The sequence below is a fragment of the Chiloscyllium plagiosum genome, unplaced genomic scaffold (assembly GCF_037043375.1).
Source record: "Chiloscyllium plagiosum isolate Xiang-an unplaced genomic scaffold, Cpla_swu_hap1 HiC_scaffold_3, whole genome shotgun sequence".
Lineage (NCBI taxonomy): Eukaryota > Metazoa > Chordata > Chondrichthyes > Orectolobiformes > Hemiscylliidae > Chiloscyllium > Chiloscyllium plagiosum.
The window spans coordinates 129,692,067-129,701,513 of NW_028270141.1; the positions used below are offsets into that span (position 1 = coordinate 129,692,067).

The following is a 9,447-nucleotide window of genomic DNA, read 5'->3' on the forward strand; positions in this document are numbered from 1 at the left end:
GGAGGAAGTGCTGGATGTCTTGAAACGGTTAAAGGTGGATAAATCCCCAGGACCTGATCAGGTGTACCCGAGAACTCTGTGGGAAGCTAGAGAAGTGATTGCTGGGCCTCTTGCTGAGATACTTGTATCATTGATAGTCACAGGTGAGATGCCGGAAGACTGGAGGAAGGCAAACGTGTTGCCACTGTTTAAGAAGGGTGGTAAGGACAAGCCAGGGAACTATAGACCAGTGAGCCTGACCTCGGTGGTGGGCAAGTTGTTGGAGGGAATCCTGAGGGACAGGATGTACATGTATTTGGAAAGGCAAGGACTGATTAGGGATAGTCAACATGGCTTTGTGCGTGGGAAATCATGTCTCACAAACTTGATTGAGTTTTTTGATGAAGTAACAAAGAAGATTGATGAGGGCAGAGCAGTAGGTGTGATCTATCTGGACTTCAGTAAGGTGTTCGACAAGGTTCCCCATGGGAGACTAATTAGCAAGGTTAGATCTCATGGAATACAGGGAGAACTAGCCATTTGGATACAGAACTGGCTCAAAGGTAGAAGATAGAGGGTGGTGGTGGAGGGTTGTTTTTCAGACTGGAGGCCTGTGACCAGGGACTGCCACAAGGATTGGTGCTGGGTCCACTACTTTTTGTCATTTACATAAATGATTTGGATGCGAGTATAAGAGGTACAGTTTGTAAGTTTGCAGATGACACCAAAATTGGAGGTGTGGTGGACAGTGAAGAGGGTTACCTCAGATTACAACAGGATCTTGACCAGATGGGCCAATGGGCTGAGAAGTGGCAGATAGAGTTTAATTCAGATAAATGTGAGGTGCTGCATTTTGGGAAAGCAAATCTTAGCAGGACTTATATACTTAATGGTAAGGTCCTAGGGAGTGTTGCTGAACAAAGAGACCTTGGAGTGCATGTTCATAGCTCCTTGAAAGTGGAGTCACCGGTAGATAGGATAGTGAAGAAGCCGTTTGGTATGCTTTCCTTTATTGGTCAGAGTATTGAGTACAGGAGTTGGGAGGTCATGTTGCGGCTGTACAGGACATTGGTTAGGCCACTGTTGTAATATTGCGTGCAATTCTGGTCTACTTCCTATCGGAAAGATGTTGTGAAACTTGAAAGGGTTCAAAAAAGATTTACAAGGATGTTGCCGGGGTTGGAGGATCTGAGCTACAAGGAAAGGCTGAAGAGGCTGGGGTTGTTTTCCCTGGAGCGTCGGAGGCTGAGGGGTGACCTTATAGAGGTTTACAAAATTATGAGGGGCATGGATAGGATAAATCAGCAAAGTCTTTTCCCTGGGGTCGGGGAGTCCAGAACTCGAGGGAATAGTTTCAGGGTGAGAGGGGAAAGATGTAAAAGAGACCTAAGGGGCAACCTTTTCATGCAGAGGGTGGTACATGTATGGAATAAGCTGCCAGAGGTTGTGGTGGAGGCTGGTACAATTGCAACATTTAAGAGGCATTTGAATGGGTATATGAATAGGAAGAGTTTGGAGGGATATGGGCCGGGTGCTGGCAAGTGGGACTAGATTGGGTTGGGATATCTCGTCGGCATGGACGGGTTGAACCGAAGGGTCTGTTTCCATGCTGTATGACTCTATGACTCTATGACATTACCATACGTCATCATACAGACCAGTTCATGGTAAGTGGGAGGAAGATATTATCTGTGAATCATAGTGATAAATGGGAAATTCAATTTTTAGCATTATTTATGGAAATAGGATTTTGATGTGCAATATGTGAGTAATTTGAATTAGTTGAACTTGCTCTAGGGGAACAGGTGACTGTAAGCCTATAGTTCCACATTCTCCATAACAGAGGAATTTTCTCACATTTAGTTTATCTGCAATGGTGCAGTTGGAACCTATGTCCCCAGTACATTAACCTAGGGCCTGGAGGAAGAACGCCTCATCTTCCGCCTCGGAACACTTCAACCCCAGGGCATCAATGTGGACTTCAACAGTTTCCTCATTTCCCCTTCCCCCACCTCACCCTAGTTCCAAACTTCCAGCTCAGCACTGTCCCCAGGACTTGTCCTACTTGCCTATCCTCTTTTCCACCTATCCACTCCACCCTCCCACCCCTGACCTATCACCTTCATCCCCTCCCCCACTCACCTATTGTACTCTATGTTACTTTCTCTCCACCCCTACCCTCCTCTCACTTATCTCTCCACCCTTCAGGCTCTCTGCCTGTATTCCTGACGAAGGGCTTTTGCCTGAAACGTCGATTTTACTGCTCCTCAGATGCTGCCTGAACTGCTGTGCTCTTCTAGCACCACTAACCCAGATTCTGGATTACCAGTCTAGTGACATTACCACTAAGCCACTGTCTCTCATGTAAAACACTGACAATTGACATTTGCAATGTCTCTGGAGCTGAGGTGAATCCCAATGGTAGTCTGTGAAGCAAAATCTCCTATGTTATAAATGTCGTAAGGACTTTTGATTATTTGTCTAATGGCACCCGCCAGAACCTACGATTGGCATTGTGTTCAGTGAAAGTTCTACTTAATGACAATTTAGCTGAACTCAGGTCAAGATATAGGTTGGATTTCTCTCACTACCATGTTGTTGAGCTGTGTTAGATCAATACAAATTCTGATGGGCTCATTATTATTGGGTGGATTGTTGGTTAGGTGGATTGGCCATGCTAAATTACCCACAGCGTTCAGGGATGTGTAGGTTATATGTCATGATTTGGAGGTGCTGGTGTTGGATTGGAGTGTACAAAGTTAAAAGTCACACAACACTAGGTTATAGTCCAACAGGTTTAATTGGAAGCACAAGCTTTCGGAGCGCTGCTCCTTCATCAGGTGGTTGTGGAGGACACAATTGTAAGGCACAGAATTTATAGCAAAAGTTTACAGTGTGGTGTAACTGAAATTATACACTGAAAAATACCTTGATTGTTTGTTGAGTCTCTCATCTGTTAGAATGACCATGATAGTTTCACTTCTTTCGCTTGTAAGTCACAAAACTTTTTTTAAAAAAGTTACATTCTCAGGTTAACTATAACAATTGGTGTTAGCCAAATAATAAGCTGAAGGTGTTAGCCCCCTGTATTCTCTGTCTGTGCCATAATGTTTACACTGATTTTAATCTAAAAAGTGGGTTAACAGAATCTTAACAGTGACTTTTAACTAGGTTATGTGTGTTAGCTATGGGAAGGGTTAGACGGATAGGGTAGGGGTCTAGGTGGGATGCTGTTCAGAAGGCCGGTGTGGACCTGTTGGGCCGAACGGCTGTTTCCAAACTGTTGGGATTCTGTTAAAAAAACTTATGCCTGACACCATTTGGCTTTTAGCCAGGGAAATGATGTGCGTTCTGATAATTCCCTCAATTTGCTTCTGAATGGAGAGATGTGGAATCTTCCAGACTGTGCAGAGGTTTAGCATCTTTCTTTAAGGTGATGTTGTATTTAGGATTGAGTATCCCAAATCCTGTGAACAATATAAGGTATTCGTTCTCAAAGGGAAGTTTCTCCTAAGTCTTGCAGAAGGTCCAGCACAAAGCAAGCATTTTTGCTCATATACAAAGTTATTTGATTATAAATGATATACATATTCTTTACTATCTTACCCCTTTGCGGTGTTACTTGTAGCATATATTTAATGCTCTATCGAGGCCACACAACTTCAACACCAGCGACAATAACTTCTGTTTCTTCACCCATGGTAAACAATCCAATAAGACAGTAACACCTGTCCCTGTGTCAAGCTTAAAATGAATGAGATGCCGGTTGACATGAAGAGCTTCTATCAAACTTCTGTTGGTTAAATCATCAAATTTCTTTAGGGTATCTTTTCTAACACATTAACATATTTTTATGCACAGATATTTGATTTTCGTTGGTACCAAAACACAGAAATTGTCAGAAAAGGTAGCAGGTCTGGCAGCATCTGTGGAGAAAAATCAGAGTTAAAGTTTTGGGTCAAGTGACTTTTCCTCAAAACTGACGATAGCTGAGAAAGTGTCGATTTGCGTGCAGAAAATAGGGTGGGCAGGCTGGGGAAAGGAGTAAACAATAGTTGGGGATAGAACACAAAGTGAGAGAGAAAAGAACAGCTAGACAGATGACAGAATGGATAATGATCTGGCTAGGAAGGTGAATAGTGATTAAAGAGTCAGTTAGTAATCAACAATGTGTTGTGAGCAATATCAGACTTTGTGTGTGGGGGTTGGGGTAACGACATGGGAGAGCTCAAGCCTTAAAGTTATTGAACTCGATATTAAATTCAGAAGGCTGCAGGGTCCCCAAAATGTTCTTGCAGCTTGCGCTGAGCTTCTCTGGAGCACTGTAGCAAGCCTGAGACAGAGATATTGGCCAGGGAACAGCGTGGTATGTTGAAGTGACAGACAACTGGAAGCTCAGGGTCTTTATTTGTGGACGGAACGAAGGTGTTTTGCAAAGCAATCACCCAGTCTATACTTTGTTTCCCCGATGTAGATGAGACCACACTGTGAGAAGCGAATATGGTAGACTGGATTGTGTGAAGCTGAAAATGTGTTGCTGGAAAAGCGCAGCAGGTCAGGCAGCATCCAAGGAACAGGAGAATCGACGTTTCGGGTATAAGCCCTTCTTCAGGAATGAGGAAAGTGTGTCCCGGATTGTGTGAAGTGCAGGTAAAGTGCTGCTTCACCTGGAAGGTGTGTATGGGCCCTTGGATACAAGGAGGGAAGAAATAAGCAAACAAGTGTTACACCTTTTGGGGTTGCAGGGGAAGATTTCTTTGTTGGTGTCTATGTCCCACTTCTACACAGTTTCTGGAATTTACCTGTGGTGTTTTACTAATGTAACATTGCTTTTTTTTTAATAGTGGGGCCTTGCTTGTGCTTGTGAGGCTTCCTTTCTCTTTAGCTCAGACACTGACTTGACATCTGCTGTCTGACAGGCTGTTTGTGTTGAGTTATCAAATGTGTCTTTAAGGTTTTTATGTCTTCTAAATTGATTCTGTTCCTCTCCTGAGATGAAGTTGTCTTTCTCTTCTGTGGAGAGTGTTTCAACATCAAATCCTCTTTTGACTGTAATAAATCTGACAAAGACTCATCAGAATTCCAATGTCAATTCTGTCACTTATAAATTCTTGCCAAACAGGAGACAAGAAATTGAAGCCTTTCATCTTGTACTAATCAGGACTGGGACACAAGAAACAGGAGTCCTTGAAAATCAAAGTGAAGCCCGACAAATCATTGAAAATCTCATGAAAATCTCAAACATACCTCAAAATAAACGTTGATCCATGTCAGGTACCCAGTGTTGACATCACAAACTATCAAAATGAGATGGAGATTGCTTGAGCTATAATTAAATCATGCACAGTTAAAATTCTTCCTTTTGCTGCTTATCCAATAAAAAACTCATGTAAACACGAGGTATTCCCTGATATGAATTAGCCTGTGTAATACAAATGCCTTTACTCATTACTTTAGTGAATGCTACCAGCAGGGGTTTATTGCAGATTTGAATAATGAAGACAGCACCCTTCACATAAGGGCATACACTTGTTTATCACAATCCCAGAACTCTGTTTAATTACCTTGGAACATTTGGGGTTCCTTCGCTTCGGTTCATTTCCTACAATCCAAACATTCCCTTCTCATGTTTTGTCTCTCTGACCCAAAAGGACACCTTTTCAACAGTAATGGGGAATAAATGTTGGCCGAGCCAGGCAATGCCCACATCCCATGAGTGAATAAATAAAAAGCATGTGCACGAAACATAAGGGTCTCTTTCTTCATCACCTTCTCAACTCCGCGATAGAACGTTTCCAACAGCCTGCCAAAGGGTCAAGTTAGTTTCCTGGGAAATCTTGGCTGGACGAGGAATGTTTCCTTATACAAAAGAACTTCAGGATGAATAAAATAATAATGTGACTGAAAGTTAAAAAAAAACCAAACCGCAAAAATATAATCCCACATCAGTAGTTCAAATATTTACCATCAGACTGACGCAACTTTGTAATCAAATGTCAATACTGACAATGTACCCAGAACAGTCAGTGCTGTGATGTAACCTTGAAGTACATGTGCATGTGCCTTTTTATTTATTACCGTAATGGCTAAGACATTTCTTGCTTGCAAGCAGGACTCTTGTATCCTTGAATAGCTCAAACACAAGGTTTTCGACCAAGAGAATGGAGAATGGAGAAGCGAAACTATCCCTAGCTCATCTCATTACAGTGGACCATTAGTTAAGGCCACTGTCACTGCATATAATGTCCACCTCTTCTGATGAATTGGGCCTGCAGTGGGTACCCTCTGTCCGATGCTCTGCAGCCACTCGCCAAAGTTATCTGTCAAGGTTCCTTCAGAAAGTTGGCCTCATTAAGGCCTGTAAAGTGTGTTTATGCAGTTACCCCAGGCTGTCAATTCACCTTCGCACAGACTTGTCATGTTGACATTGACAGGACTGCAAAGGAACCTGATGCATCTTTTTTCCTCCATGATAAGGTTTATGGAAGGGCCACCTGGCTGCTGACAGGATCCATGAGGACGAGACCAGAGCTAGATACACAGTTACGGCAGAACTGGAGACACATTGTTCCTCCCAGAGGGCCCTGAGTCTGAGTGATTCCCTTCCCCAGACAGGAATGGAGGCAGGTCATTGAGTATTTCTAAGGCTCAGTTAAATAGATTCTTGATGCATCAAAGTGCAGAGTGGAGAGATAGGAAGGCAGAGGCCACAAACAGATCAGCGATAATGTATCAAATGGCAGAGCAGACTTGAAAGGTGAAAGGCCTATTCTTCAACCCAATTCATATGGTTGAATGTTCAATCTCACCCCCTTGTACCTCCACCTGTCCTGGAGTCTTGCTGGTAAGAACATAAAACTGGAGCAGGAGTAGGCCATCGGCCCTTCATATCAGCTCGGATGTTTAATGAGATTGTGAGTGATTTGTTACATCATCCCAATTTCCCACATGCTCTCTGTTCCCAAGTTCCCAAAATTTTATCAATCCCTATCTTGCCTGGACCCAATGACCAAGCATCCAAAGCACTGTTGACGCTCCTTCAGAGACAAAACACTGGAACTCCCTCTCCAATGACATTGTGGGTCCAACTGAAGCACATGGATTGAGTTGTTCGAGAAGGTAGCTCACCATGATCTTCTCACATGCCATTTTGAACAAGTAACTAATGCTGATCCATCAATGTAAATAATAAAACATCTGGGGTACACAATTCTGGAGTTTAATCACACTTTTACTGAAATTTTTTTTTTTTCTTTTCATTCCAATCCAAAATGGCAAACTCATTATTCCCAGGAATACACCTACCAAGTATTAAACTTAACAACACATCAGTGCAAATGAAGTGCTGCAAGCGGGCATCAGAGCCGCCCTGCTTTTGCTACGGGACTATGCCTACATCAGGAAACTATAAGAATTCATTTTGTGTTTTAAACAGCAGTCGCAGCTTTAAACCCACTGAACTCAGCAGCTGCCGGTCCGCCCACGTGACTGGGAGATAGGAGACAGAGGACAGATAAAATCCACACTAGACCAACACTACCCATGACTCATAGACCAAAACTCCGGAATTAATTAATATGGAAACCCATCTCCTAATCACATCAAGAGACTGACTGAAACACACCCATACCCATCGATACGGAACCACCCTGACACAAAGGACAGGCATTCACCAGACAGGAACGGCAGACCAATACACACCAACACCCCAAGGGAACAAAGCGGGGTGCTAGCCCCTGCCCTCACAGAGAGAGACAAGCAGATAATACCCGGACCCATTTTACATAAACCAATTAGCACCCTATTGTGCGTGCCCTGCAACTGAGTTTCCTCCCACAATCCAAAGATGTGCAGTTAGGTGAATTTGCCATGCTAAATTGCCCACAGTGTTCAGGGAAGTGTAGGTTGGGTGCATTAGTCAGGGGTAAATGTAGAGGAATGAATTTCGGTGGGATACTCTTCAGAGGGTCGGTGTGGACTTGTTGAGCCAAATGGCCCATTTCCACACTGTAGGGATTCAATGATTCTATAAAGAGATAATCCAACTACCACCCTTTGACATTCAATGGTGTTACCATCACTGAATGCCTCACAGTCAACATCCTGGGCACTACCATTGACCAGAAACATAACTGGACTTGCCACATAAACACAGTAGCTGCAAGAGCAGGTCATAGACTAGGAATAATGTGGCGAGTAATTCACCTCCCAAATCCCCAAATCCTGTCCATCATCCACAAGGCACAAGTCAGGATTGTGCTAGAATACGCACCACTTGACCGGATGGGTGTAGCTCCAACAACACTCAAGAAGTGCAACACCATCTAGGACAAAGCAGTCTGCTTGATTGGCACTACATCCAGTAACATCCACTCCCTCCACCACTGACGCTCAGTAGCAGCAGTGTGTATTATCCTCAACACGTATGGCAGAAATGCATCGAAATCCTCAGACAGCACTTCCATTTAGAAGGACAAGGGCAGCCGATATATGGGAACACCACCATCTTCAAGTGCCCCTCCAAGCCTGTCACCATCCTGACTTGGAAATATATCACCGCTCCTTCACTGTCACTGGGTCAAAATCCTACAATTCCCTCCTTAATAGCATTGTGGGTCTACCTACAGCTGATGGAGTGTAGCGGTTCAAGAAGGCAGCTGAGCACCAAGTGACAACTAGGGATGGGCAATAAATGCTGGCCCAGTCAGCGATGCCCACACCCCACAAAGGAATAGAAAAAATTGCAATAAGATTACCTCCAATACTTCTGAATGGGAGGAATATAGTGCATGTCTACTCAACCTTTCCAAGGCAACACCTCATCTCAGGATCCAGTCTCTAAGGCAAGTATATCTTCCCAAGATAATGAGAACAAAACTGTACATAATACATTTGATGTTGTTTTATCAAGGCTATGTAGAATTGGGCTTACATTCCAAAATCTTGACATTTGTTTTCCTAATTGCCCACTTTATTTACACATTCAGTTTCTTCTCCTGTGTGGATTCCAGGTCCCTTTAATACTCTGCCAGCATTTCTTAATCTCTTGACACCTACTATATTTTTCAGAAAAGTAAATAACTTACATTTCTCAACATTATACTCCATCTGCCACCATTCTAATGATTTAACCTGGGAAAACATTAGAATATTTTGACTGAACAAAGCACTGAGAAATGTTGCTTGGGCTGATGAGTAGCAAGTATCATAGTATCATCTGTGCCACATAAGTGCCAAATGATGACTAACTCCAACTAGAGAGAATCTAACTGCCATTGCTTGATATGTGAGAATTATGGTGGCTCAGTGGTTAGCACTGCTGCCTCACAGTGCCAGGGACCCCGGTTCAATTCTACCCTCAAGAAACTCTCTGTATGGAGTTTGCAAATTCTCCCCTTGTCTGTGTTGGTTTCCTCCTACAGTCCAACAATGTGCAGCTTGGATGGTTTGGCACAAGCGAACTTGCCA

General features: G+C 43.3%; 1 long non-coding RNA gene across 1 annotated transcript; it reads right to left on the reverse strand.

Annotated features, from left to right (window-relative positions):
* Positions 1–2,254: 2,254 nt before the first annotated feature.
* On the reverse strand, positions 2,255–5,864 carry LOC122548686 (uncharacterized). The gene is made up of 3 exons (XR_015752005.1): positions 5,544–5,864; positions 5,227–5,305; positions 2,255–3,905 (listed from the first exon to the last, which is right to left on the reverse strand). It is a non-coding gene; the product is annotated as an uncharacterized LOC122548686 (long non-coding RNA).
* Between the last annotated feature and the right edge of the window lie 3,583 nt (positions 5,865–9,447).